This window comes from Thalassophryne amazonica, chromosome 3, assembly GCF_902500255.1.
Source record: "Thalassophryne amazonica chromosome 3, fThaAma1.1, whole genome shotgun sequence".
In the NCBI taxonomy this organism is placed as follows: Eukaryota; Metazoa; Chordata; class Actinopteri; order Batrachoidiformes; family Batrachoididae; genus Thalassophryne; species Thalassophryne amazonica.
This window is the reverse complement of record NC_047105.1, coordinates 130,782,354-130,795,368: the sequence shown is the minus strand read 5'-3', so window position 1 is coordinate 130,795,368 and position 13,015 is coordinate 130,782,354. Positions and strand designations below refer to the sequence as shown.

At 39.3% G+C, this 13,015-nt stretch overlaps 1 long non-coding RNA gene across 1 annotated transcript; it reads right to left on the bottom strand.

Annotated features, from left to right (window-relative positions):
• Window positions 1-12,215: 12,215 nt before the first annotated feature.
• LOC117507614 lies at window positions 12,216-12,779 on the bottom strand. The gene is made up of 2 exons (XR_004559794.1): window positions 12,714-12,779; window positions 12,216-12,629 (listed from the first exon to the last, which is right to left on the bottom strand). It is a non-coding gene; the product is annotated as an uncharacterized LOC117507614 (long non-coding RNA).
• Between the last annotated feature and the right edge of the window lie 236 nt (window positions 12,780-13,015).

The window sequence follows — 13,015 nt, the reverse complement described above, 5'->3', positions numbered from 1 at the left end:
ACATTTCAGCCCATGTTGGGATGCAAGATCATTCACTTCTCTTGTTCTGACCCCTGAGGTGTGGAAGAATGATGATACTCCACTGAGTTTTTGGATCAGATGGCTGACTTCATCAATACCATGTTTTCCAGTGACTGACTTCCAGGCAAGTTGGGACCTATGAAATGCACACCATATCTTCATCTTTGGAACTTCTGAATCAATTTTGTCAAATGATGCCCAAATACCATTTTTTCACCAGTGTTCACACTTGCTCCATCTGTTACTATTGAAGACATAATGGAAAATATGTTGGGTTGCTTCTTTGCCGACAGTATTTTGACAAGCCTTTTCCACAGCATTGAAGACACCTTGAGCTCCCCTAGTCTCTGGCTCCTCAGCACCCAGGAAAATGGTGTCTTCATCCCCGCTCTTGGTTATCAGCTTAGCTAACACATAGATCTTGTCAACCTGGGTTCTGTCGACTGAACCATCACACCTGAGAGATATTGCAATGGCATCATGTACCTTTTGGGACGACTGTCGGTCTGACTCAGCTATGGACTTCAGCATTTGTAAATGGCTGGCAGGGGTTACATACTGGAGATCACTATCAAGATTAGCTTCTTTTGAGGGATCATTGAAGTTGAAGCTATGTGATTTTCGTGAAGTTATTACTCTGAGAGGGAATGAATTAGCTGATGACAACTTTTTCCCATCTGCATACACATGAATGAGTAGGCTGCCAATTGTATTGGCAAGATCTTCATTTGCTTTGGATATGGCTTTATCTAAATTTGATACCTGCACAATTTTAATTTTAGAAAGACAATCTAGTCTTTGTTTTCTCATGACTTGTTTGTGAGCTTCAGAGCGAAGATGACCATTTATGACAGCTTTTCTGAATATTGTTCCTGTAGATAAGGGGATGGGGGTGGTTTACCCTTTGGTGCATACCTTTTCACAATATCAGGTTCCTTGCTACAAGGACCACAGTAAACTGTCTCCCATTCTTGTGAAGATGGTTAAAACATTCTGGATCACTGTTGATTCTTGATGGATTGGCTCCTGGTGCATCCTCTGTGTCTTGTGACTCACATTCATTTGGTTCATCCTCTGATTCCAGCACACTGGTTCTGCCAACCTCTGGCTCTTGCTCCGACCGTTTGGCTTCATCTGCAGCTGTGGAAGTACCTGGCCTGTCAGGCCTGACTGCCCTGATGTCAGCCTGGTCACTAGATTTGGATGGTTTATCACCAGCTGTAGTAAACCATTTCCTTATGTCCATACTGAACAACTGTTTTCACAATAACGGCCCCCTGAAAATAAAAAAAAAGCAAAACAAAAGCCATAATTATAAAAAGATAGGTCTTTCACATGATATATTTATATGCTGGACACTAAAAATTGTAAAATATACCACGAGTTAGTTAGTTCTCTTTTTCAACTTTAATAGTGAGTAAGTCTCTTCGGCTGCTCCCTTGTTTGCACTCGGGGTCGCCACAGCAAATCCAAGGTGGATCTGCATGTTGAATTGGCATAAGTTTTACGCCGGATGCCCTTCCTGACGTAACTCCACATTACATGGAGAAATGTGGCAGGGGTGGGATTTGAACCCGGAACCTTCTGCACTGAAACCAAGCGCATTTGAGCTTATTATGAGCATGTTGATAAATTTAATTAATTAATATGTTTGCACAAAACTGTCCAAAGACCATACTTACAGTGCCCATTCATTTGTATTGTGTCAATTTGTATTGAAAAGTGAAACAGCTACAGTTGAGAGAATTAAAAATTTATCCATAGAATTTGTAAACTGCAATAAATTTAAATGAAATGCGTCACATGGTCAATATTATCTCAAAATACATTCTATAAAACATAATTTATGACATTTTATGTGAAATCATGAAATGTATACTAAGGACAATAAGACATTAACAGACATATCAATCAATCAATCAACTTTTTTTTATATAGCGCCAAATCACAACAAACAGTTGCCCCAAGGTGCTCTATATTGTAAGGCAAGGCCATACAATAATTATGAAAAACCGGTCAAAACGACCCCCTATGAGCAAGCACTTGGCTGCAGTGGGAAGGAAAAACTCCCTTTTAACAGGAAGAAACCTCCAGCAGAACCAGGCTCAGGGAGGGGCAGTCTTCTGCTGAGACTGGTTGGGGCTGAGGGAAAGAACCAGGAAAAAGACATGCTGTGGAGGGGGGCAGAGATCGATCACTAATGATTAAATGCAGAGTGATACATACGGAGCAAAAAGAGAAAGAAACAGTGCATCATGGGAACCCCCCCACAGTCTACGTCTAAAGCAGCATAACCAAGGGATGGTCCAGGGTCACCTGATCCAGCCCTAACTATAAGCCTTAGCGAAAAGGAAAGTTTTAAGCCTAATCTTAAAAGTAGAGAGGGTATCTGTCTCCCTGATCTGAATTGGGAGCTGGTTCCACAGGAGAGGAGCCTGAAAGCTGAAGGCTCTGCCTCCCATTCTACTCTTACAAACCCTAGGAACTACAAGTAAGCCTGCAGTCTGAGAGCGAAGCGCTCTAATGGGGTAATATGGTACTACGAGGTCCCTAAGATAAGATGGGACCTGATTATTCAAAACCTTATAAGTAAGAAGAAGAATTTTAAATTCTATTCTAGAATTAACAGGAAGCCAATGAAGAGAGGCCAACACGGGTGAAATATGCTCTCTCCTGCTAGTCCCCGTCAGTACTCTAGCTGCAGCATTCTGAACCAACTGAAGGCTTTTTAGGGAACTTTTAGGACAACCTGATAATAATGAATTACAATAGTCCAGCCTAGAGGAAATAAATGCATGAATTAGTTTTTCAGCATCACTCTGAGACAAGACCTTTCTGATTTTAGAGATATTGCGTAAATGCAAAAAGGCAGTCCTACATATTTGTTTAATATGCGCTTTGAATGACATATCCTGATCAAAAATGACTCCAAGATTTCTCACAGTATTACTAGAGGTCAGGGAAATGCCATCCAGAGTAAAGATCTGGTTAGACACCATGCTTCTAAGATTTGTGGGGCCAAGTACAATAACTTCAGTTTTATCTGAGTTTAAAAGCAGGAAATTAGAGGTCATCCATGTCTTTATGCCTGTAAGACAATCCTGCAGTTTAGCTAATTGGTGTGTATCCTCTGGCTTCATGGATATATTAAAGCTGGGTATCATCTGCGTAACAATGAAAATTTAAGCAATACCGTCTAATAATACTGCCTAAGGGAAGCATGTATAAAGTGAATAAAATTGGTCCTAGCACAGAACCTTGTGGAACTCCATAATTAACTTTAGTCTGTGAAGAAGATTCCCCATTTACATGAACAAACTGTAATCTATTAGACAAATATGATTCAAACCACCGCAGCGCAGTGCCTTTAATACCTATGACATGCTCTAATCTCTGTAATAAAATAAAATATGCAATAAAATATACATACCTGATGAGACAGAAGAGTCATGATTATAGTGATGACTGAATCACCTTTTGGTCATTCTGGTGACAAACTCAAAGCTTAGACCATGGGAATAGCAGCTGTCCCATGTTCAGACAAACCACAATCCATGGGCGGGGAATAGGCCTCAGCAGCTTGCATTATGCCTTGCAAGGAAATCTTGTCAAAACTGATTTTGAAGTACCTCTGCTGGAGCCTGGAAGCATACTTGAGCTCCTGTTTTTATAAAATTGATGACATCAGAACTTTTGTAACTGATTTTAACTTCTAAGAAATGTTTGTTGCATTACAATCAGTAATCGTGCGACTGAAGTTTACTTAATACTTTTGAGTTTTGACCATAATTTGTGATTCCTGGTTTAGCTGATTTATAACTTATATGTAAAACATAAACTTGAAATGTTGTACTTTAATTTTCAGCAAAATGTTTCAACAGTTGAACAGTTTGTTGGCTGAGCTCAATTCATCTGCCATTTGCAAATCTTTTAAGAATTAAATAAGAAGTAAAATAAAATAATTCAATTCAATACAATTTATTGATCAAATGTATTTTCTTTACAATTTCATTAATACTGCGCCATCTATATTTTCTTAAATGTACTAAAATGGAATCTATCTGCGGCATCTATATTTTCTTAATTGTACTACAAGGGACTCTACATGTAGAGTGGCAGCCCAGTCTCACATTTTGTTTTTCGTGCTCACGTGACGAAATGAGTCAAATTTTCGTGACAGAGCTTTTTTAACTCAATGTTCCTAGCCCTAACCTTAACCATAACCTAATCCTACTCCTTCCCCCCACCCTAACCATAACCATCCCAGCCACCTGCTTCACGTTTAATTTCGTGCAGCCATCACGGAATGAATGAGAATGAATTTGTGCTGCCATGACGAAAATGAGGCGCTTTTCGTCACAATATCACAAACCAATAGATAAATGTATATTTCGTGCTGCTGAAGCACGACTTGCTGTGAGACCAGGTTGAGAGTGGATATCAATTAAAACAAATGTACATGTGCAAAACCCTCTAAATTTCTCAGAATTCATCTCAAGCAATCTAGAGATCGTTGGCTTCTTGGGGCCTAAAGCGGTCCCCAGATCCCCTGCCTCAAGGGCTTGTGCAGTTGTAAAAAATCCTTAGAATAAACCCTGGTGCTGCCCACATGCGCCGTGTTCTTGCTTCCGCTTTCTCCTACATTGACACCTGCACCTAAACTGATAGGAAATTGTTTGGGGCCAGAAAACTGCAAACTGAAAGACTGTCAGCAAGTCTCATCACACGGTTATACCTCAAGAATATTAGCACATCTCAAAATTGCACAATATTCTAACAAACAATTCTAATCATAACCGTGTATCAAGTTTAGTCTCCTTATCTGACTGTCTGTGGTCAGTACTGGCATCCTGTTCCATATGCTGTTGTTAATGTATCTTCAGGGCCTCACCGAAACAGGGACACATCACATTTACAATCATCTTTATAACAGCATGCTAAGAAACTGAACTACTAAAGCAAAAGCAAATCTTGAAACAAAAGCAAATATAATCTTAAACATACCTTTAATTTGGTACACACAATACACAGTTCAAAAACATACAAACATATATTTCAAAAGTGTTTGAATATATAGATATCTTGTAATTAACCTTAGCTATTGATTATGTGTTTAATAAGCATTGATAAATATTGATCACTATGAGCATATGAGTAATATATTCTTCAACAGCAACAACCTCTATTAATATATAAATGATCACTTCCAAACATTAGAACACACTCATATATGTAACAATATATTCTTGGCTCAATAAAAGATAAAGAATAATAGGATGATTCTGAATGGGGGAAAAGCACAAATGGTTAATGCATATTTTAAGCACATTTAGGATATATTCCTTCATATCACAATTACCTGGGAACTACTTTTTGCGCAGGAATTAATCAAGCACGTCGGCTGCGGGCACGTACTAACACAGACTACCAAGAAACTGTGGAAAGTTGTTCGGCCATAATAAGAGCGCCCACTTTTAGCTTGCCATAAACTAAACTAGTGGCGCTCGTGAGAGCGTGGCGAAAGTAGTCTGGCGAGTTCATTCTGTTGGCGGGAGCTATCCCACAATTCCAAAATGGCAGAGATGTCAGTCCAATGGGAGCAGCACTCTAAGCAGGGTGGGTGTGTTTGGCTGCGATTCTTTTTTTTTTTTTTTTTTTTTTTTTTTAAGTTTGACCACTTTAGGGCAATTCACGCCCATTGTCGTATTTTTTTTTTTTTTTACGACATCTAACATGCGTGTTAACAGGTAGACTTCTTTCTCCTGCCTACCTTATGCTGCGGAATAATAATTCTAATGAATGAGCAGACGTTGTCTCTTCAGCCGCCACGCACGACATATTTTATTGAACAGTTCAAATCAAATTAACTCAATTTTATTTATATAGCGCCAAATCACAACAAACAGTTGCCCCAAGGCACTTTATATTGTAGGGCAAAGCCATACAATAATTACGGAAAAACCCCAACGGTCAAAACGACCCCCTGTGAGCAAGCACCTGGCGACAGTGGGAAGGAAAAACTCCCTTTTAACAGGAAGAAACCTCCAGCAGAACCAGGCTCAGGGAGGGGCAGTCTTCTGCTGGGACTGGTTGGGGCTGAGGGAGAGAACCAGGAAAAAGACATGCTGTGGAAGAGAGAAGAGATCAATCACTAATGATTAGATGCAGAGAACATAGCAAAGAGAAAGAAACACTCAGTGCATCATGGGAACCCCCCAGCAGTCTAAGTCTATTGCAGCATAACTAAGGGATGGTTCAGGGTCACCTGATCCAGCCCTAACTATAAGCTTTAGCAAAAAGGAAAGTTTTAAGCCTAATCTTAAAAGTAGAGAGGGTCTCTGTCTCACTGATCCGAATTGGGAGCTGGTTCCACAGGAGAGGAGCCTGAAAGCTGAAGGCTCTGCCTCCCATTCTACTCTTACAAACCCTAGGAACTACAATTAAGCCTGCAGTCTGAGAGCGAAGCGCTCTATTGGGGTGATATGGTAATATGAGGTCCCTAAGATAAGATGGGACCTGATTATTCAAAACCTTATAAGTAAGAAGAAGAATTTTAAATTCTATTCTAGAATTAACAGGAAGCCAATGAAGAGAAGCCAATATGGGTGAAATATGCTCTCTCCTTCTAGTCCCCGTCAGTACTCTAGCTGCAGCATTTTGAATTAACTGAAGGCTTTTCAGGGAACCTTTAGGACAACCTGATAATAATGAATTACAATAGTCCAGCCTAGAGGAAATAAATGCATGAATTAGTTTTTCAGCATCACTCTGAGACAAGACCTTTCTAATTTTAGAGATATTGCAGAAATGCAAAAAAGCAGTCCTACATATTTGTTTAATATGCGCACTGAATGACATATCCTGATCAAAAATGACTGCAAGATTTCTCACAGTATTACTAGAGGTCAGGATAATGCCATCCAGAGTAAGGATCTGGTTAGACACCATGTTTCTAAGATTTGTGGGGCCAAGTACAATAACTTCAGTTTTATCTGAGTTTAAAAGCAGGAAATTAGAGGTCATCCATGTCTTTATGTCTGTAAGACAATCCTGCAGTTTAGCTAATTGGTGTGTGTCCTCTGGCTTCATGGATAGATAAAGCAGGGTATCATCTGCGTAACAATGAAAATTTAAGCAATGCTGTCTAATAATACTGCCTAAGGGAAGCATGTATAAAGTGAATAAAATTGGTCCTAGCACAGAACCTTGTGGAACTCCATAATTAACCTTAGTCTGTGAAGAAGATTCCCCATTTACATGAACAAATTGTAATCTATTAGATAAATATGATTCAAACCACCGCAGCGCAGTGCCTTTAATACCTACGGCATGCTCTAATCTCTGTAATAAAATTTTATGGTCAACAGTATCAAAAGCAGCACTGAGGTCTAACAGAACAAGCACAGAGATGAGTCCACTGTCTGAGGCCATAAGAAGATCATTTGTAACCTTCACTAATGCTGTTTCTGTACTATGATGAATTCTAAACCCTGACTGAAACTCTTCAAATAGACCATTCCTCTGCAGATGATCAGTTAGCTGTTTTACAACTACCCTTTCAAGAATTTTTGAGAGAAAAGGAAGGTTGGAGATTGGCCTATAATTAGCTAAGATAGCTGGGTCAAGTGATGGCTTTTTAAGTAATGGTTTAATTACTGCCACGTTAAAAGCCTGTGGTACATAGCCAACTAATAAAGATAGATTGATCATATTTAAGCTCGAAGCATTAATTAATGGTAGGGCTTCCTTGAGCAGCCTGGTAGGAATCGGGTCTAATAGACATGCTGATGGTTTGGAGGAAGTAACTAATGAAAATAACTCAGACAGAACAATCGGAGAGAAAGAGTCTAACCAAATACCGGCATCACTGAAAGCAGCCAAAGATAACGATACGTCTTTGGGATGGTTATGAGTCATTTTTTCTCTAATAGTTAAAATTTTATTAGCAAAGAAAGTCATGAAGTCATTACTAGTTAAAGGAATACTCGGCTCAATAGAGCTCTGACTCTGTCAGCCTGGCTACAGTGCTGAAAAGAAACCTGGGGTTGTTCTTATTTTCTTCAATTAGTGATGAGTAGTAAGATGTCCTAGCTTTACGGAGGGCTTTTTTATAGAGCAACAGACTCTTTTTCCAGGCTAAGTGAATGAAGATCTTCTAAATTAGTGAGACGCCATTTCCTCTCCAACTTACGGGTTATCTGCTTTAAGCTGCGAGTTTGTGAATTATACCACGGAGTCAGGCACTTCTGATTTAAGGCTCTCTTTTTCAGAGGAGCTACAGCATCCAAAGTTGTGCTCAATGAGGATATAAAACTATTGACGAGATAATCTATCTCACTCACAGAGTTTAGGTAGCTACTCTGCCCTGTGTTGGTATATGGCATTGGAGAACATAAAGAAGGAATTATATCCTTAAACCTAGTTACAGCGCTTTCTGAAAGACTTCTACTGTAATGATACTTATTCCCCACTGCTGGGTAGTCCATCAGAGTAAATGTTATTAAGAAATGATCAGACAGAAGGGGGTTTTCCGGGAATACTGTTAAGTCTTCAATTTCCATACCATAAGTCAGAACAAGATCTAAGGTATGATTAAAGTGGTGGGTGGACTCATTTACATTTTTAGCAAAGCCAATCGAGTCTAACAACAGATTAAATGCAGTGTTGAGGCTGTCATTCTCAGCATGTGTGGATGTTAAAATCGCCCACTATAATTATCTTATCTGAGCTAAGCACTAAGTCAGACAAAAGGTCCGAAAATTCAGAGAAACTCACAGTAATGACCAGGAGGATGATAGATAATAACAAATAAAACTGGTTTTTGGGACTTCCAATTTGGATGGACAAGACTAAGAGTCAAGCTTTCAAATGAATTAAAGCTCTGTCTGGGTTTTGATTAATTAATAAGCTGGAGTGGAAGATTGCTGCTAATCCTCTGCCTCGGCCCGTGCTACGAGCGTTCTGGCAGTTAGTGTGACTCGGGGGTGTTGACTCATTTAAACTAACATATTCATCCTGCTGTAACCAGGTTTCTGTAAGGCAGAATAAATCAATATGTTGATCAATTATTATATCATTTACTAACAGAAGAGAGAGACCTAATGTTTAAATTAAAAAATGGGTAAATACGCAAAAATACACAATTCTCACATGCCTGGTTTTACACTCTTGCGTAAATAGATTGCAAACCTGAAGTACCAGCTGAAATGTTGACAGCAGTGTGTCAACAGTATCAGGGGACAGTAATTTGCTGGAAGTTGAGGTTCTTCAAAAAATTGGTTAAATTTTCTTGAATGTTGTCTTGTTTTGGCAAAGTGTTTTTTTTTTCCATCTTTCTCATGCAAATTGAGAACGTCCCAATTTTGGATGTATTTCATTGTTTTCATTACCACAAGTTGGAATTTTACCCAAATTTAAAATTATGTAATGAGGAACAGAGCTTTGATTAATCAAACAAAACTATCAGACTGAACATTTATCATAAACTGGAGGAAAAGAAACATTTTGAATGAATTTTATTGTTTTCCAAGCAAACCATATTTCCTAACAATGAAATTCTAAATTTTGTGATTAAGAATTGTGAAGTTTAAATGAATCAAACCAACTAATCTTAATCAAAATTAATTAATTAAAATAAAAATGAAAGAGAAGAAACATTTTGCATAAATTTATCTGCAAAGAAGTTCATATTTTCCCCTAAAGTTTATAATTTCTTATTTCCACAAGGATGAACTGTGAACAATGTTTAGATGAAACACACAAAACCAACAGAATTAAAATCAGAAACCAAAGGAGAAAATGTGTTTTGGTGAATTTCACTATTTTCACCATTAAAAAAAAAAAAAAAAAAAAAAAAAAGAAATCGCATTTTCCATATTTTGTGAGGAAGAACTGTGAACAGTGCTTTGATAAATCCAACAAAAACATGATAATCAAATCCATGAATAACTGAAGAAGAAATAATTGGGGTGAGCTTCAGTTTTCACCCTAAAAAGTCCATATTTTCCCCTAACGCCATCTAACACCATGAACATCCAAACACATCACACCTGCATACCATCTTTTAACTGCCATCAGCTTGCGTCCCCCCCCCCCAGCTGATGGCAGTGCATTTCAGGGTTGCTGCGTGGCTTTCACCTACTTGCCTCAATTCGGATAACGGACTTCTTCAAACGTAGTGCACATAAACAATGTCAAATGTGTATGTGTTGCCTTTAATTCTGATGTGTGCCATTATTACAGTAAACAAGTAATAATTGTGGACTAATTGCTGTCTGAGGTAACTGGACTGTAAACATAATTTCTCATATGTGAGATCAATAAAGCCTTGTCCTCTATGACTTGCTGGGATAGGCTCCAGCTCCCCTGCGACCCTTAATTGGACTAAGCGGTTGAAGATGAGTGTGAGAGTGCAATGGGCCCTGTCGCCCCACTACAACTGGTATTATATCAGATTCTCACAATAACCATGATGTCCACAGGTCATTTTTGGTATTTTGTGATTTTTTTTTCCTCCCTGTTCAGCTCTATTGAGAACATAGTCACCGGGGACTGTTACATCAATGATTTTGGCTGTTTTTTCTTGCTTATTCCAAATAACAGTATCAAGTTGTACTGCACCTCCTTCAATATGGTTGTTGTACTTCTTTTGTTTCCTTTGCCATGTTCCTGTAGACTAGTTTTCTGCAAACTGCTTGTTTATCTGTTTTGCATTTACTTTCTTGTTTTTGTTTCTGATTTGTGCAGCCAAGACTTTCACTATGGCTTGATGTTCTGCCAGCCTCTGTCCAATTGATTATCTCCCTCATTGCATTTTCTTTTAACGTTACTAACTTTTTAAAGCTAGTGTAGTCCTGGAGAGCTAGCAAGAGAGCTAGGAAAATTTGAAAGTAGGACCTATTCTAGGTTCCACCCCCTCTCCTCTACTCAGTCAGTGCTCCATCCAAAGCCACGCCCCCACAAACTTGAATGTGCCTCTGACTGTGGGACACAGTGGGGCAGAAGAGAGCCAACTAAAGGCCCCGTGACAGGCAGCAGCACACACGTCGTGGTGATGATCCCACCTGCTGTGTTCACAGCTGGACACCGTTCTTTGTTCTACCGGCTGCCACACACTCTGCGTTGGACACTGTGTATATAAAATAATTATTTCATGTTGGATTAATCATTTTCTCTGTAAATTGGCCGTTGAAAACAGCTGTAATCACTTCCTGAATCACAGAGGACCGCTCCAGCTTCGGCCGTTCGCACACGCCTAACAAGCTGCAGAAAGCATTTTGAGCCGTCTAAAAAGGTAATTATTTGTCATGTTTACATTGTCATGGCTTGGTAAAACAGTTGTGTGCTCTTTCCTTCTTGTGTGCAGCTGTTAAATATGTTTATAACAGATTTAACTTCTCATTATAATCGTTCAGATGAGCTGCGCTGTGATCCGCTGACGTCACCACTCGCTCTGTTCACTTCTTTACTCCATTTGACGAGCTGCACATTGTGCTGGTGATTAGATCACACTACGTAGCACAACATTTATGTGTGAAAGATTTTTTTAACTTTTCAGCTCGTCAAGTAAAGATGTGAACAGAATGAGTGGTGACGTCAGCGGATCACATCAGAGATTATGACAGAAGTTAAATCTGTTATAAACATACATACATACAGCCATGACAATGTAAACATGACAAATAATTGCCTTGTTAGGCAGCTTGTCAGGCTGAAGCTGGAGCAGTCCTGTGTGATTCAGGAAGTGATTGCAGCCATTTTCAACGGAAAATGCACACAGAAAATGATTAATCCGACATGGCACAATCCGGTGGAAGTGGTATTTTCTGCTGTATTCCCTCTGCCATTGTACCGAAGTGAACTTCGGTGAAACGAGATGAGTGTGCACACGCAGAGGAGGGAGGGGCGGGGGGGGGCTGAGCCTGGTGATGCGAGCAGGAAGAACTAGACATGAAGGCATCCAACTGGTTTTTTTGAGAGCGAACCGCAGGGCTTATACTGGTCGGAGTTTTATCGATCCTACAGCTGCTACAGACGTCTGATTTTTTCGTTCCTTTTTCTGAATACATAATGTATTGATGACTGTTAGGACAGACGGACCATTTCACCCAACATAACAAAAAGCGTGTCTGAACAGAGTTACCTACCCTAGCTTTAAGGAGGTTTCTTTAATTATTTTGGCCTCCCATAAATGGGTGGTGTCTTATTTCTTCTCTGCTGGTAGATCCACTTCTTTTATTCTTTCCTCAAATACTGCCTTTTTTTCCCTGCCCCACTTTTATATTTTGAGTAAGAAAAGCAGTGTAAGATCTTTTTCTTCTCATCAATGGATCAATTCAGTGTTGCAGTTTTTCTACTTTCTTTTGGCACTATGAGATTGTTGTTGCTGGGGTTCAGGAACAGTACTTTTGTGATCTGGTGGGTTATCCAGCTGAGTGATGGCACAAGACAGACGAGTCCTGGCAGCACTGGTAGCGGTGCCATGAATAATCATGTGTCTGTTCAAGGTGCTGTTTCGTCCAAATCTTTGACTGCACTCGGAACAGCCAAATGGTTTTTGTCCCGTATGAATAATCATGTGTTTGTCCAAAGTACTCTTTAGTCCATATCTTTGACCACATTCAGAACAGCCAAATTGTTTTTGTCCCGTATGAATTATCAAGTGTTTGTCCAGAGTACTCTTTAGTCCAAACCTTTGACCACATTCAGAACAGCCAAATGGTTTTTGTCCTGTATGAATTATCATGTGTCCTCTCAGACTGCTCTTTCGTCCAAACCTTTGACCACATTCAGAACAGCAAAACTGTTTTTGTCCTGTGTGAATTATTTTGTGTCCATTTAGACTGCTCTTTTGTCCAAATCTTTGACCACATTCAGAACAGCCAAATGGTTTTTGTCCTGTATGAATTATCATGTGTACATTCAGACTGCTCTTTCGTCCAAATCTTTGACCACATTCAGAACAGCCAAATGGTTTTTGTCCTGTATGAATTAT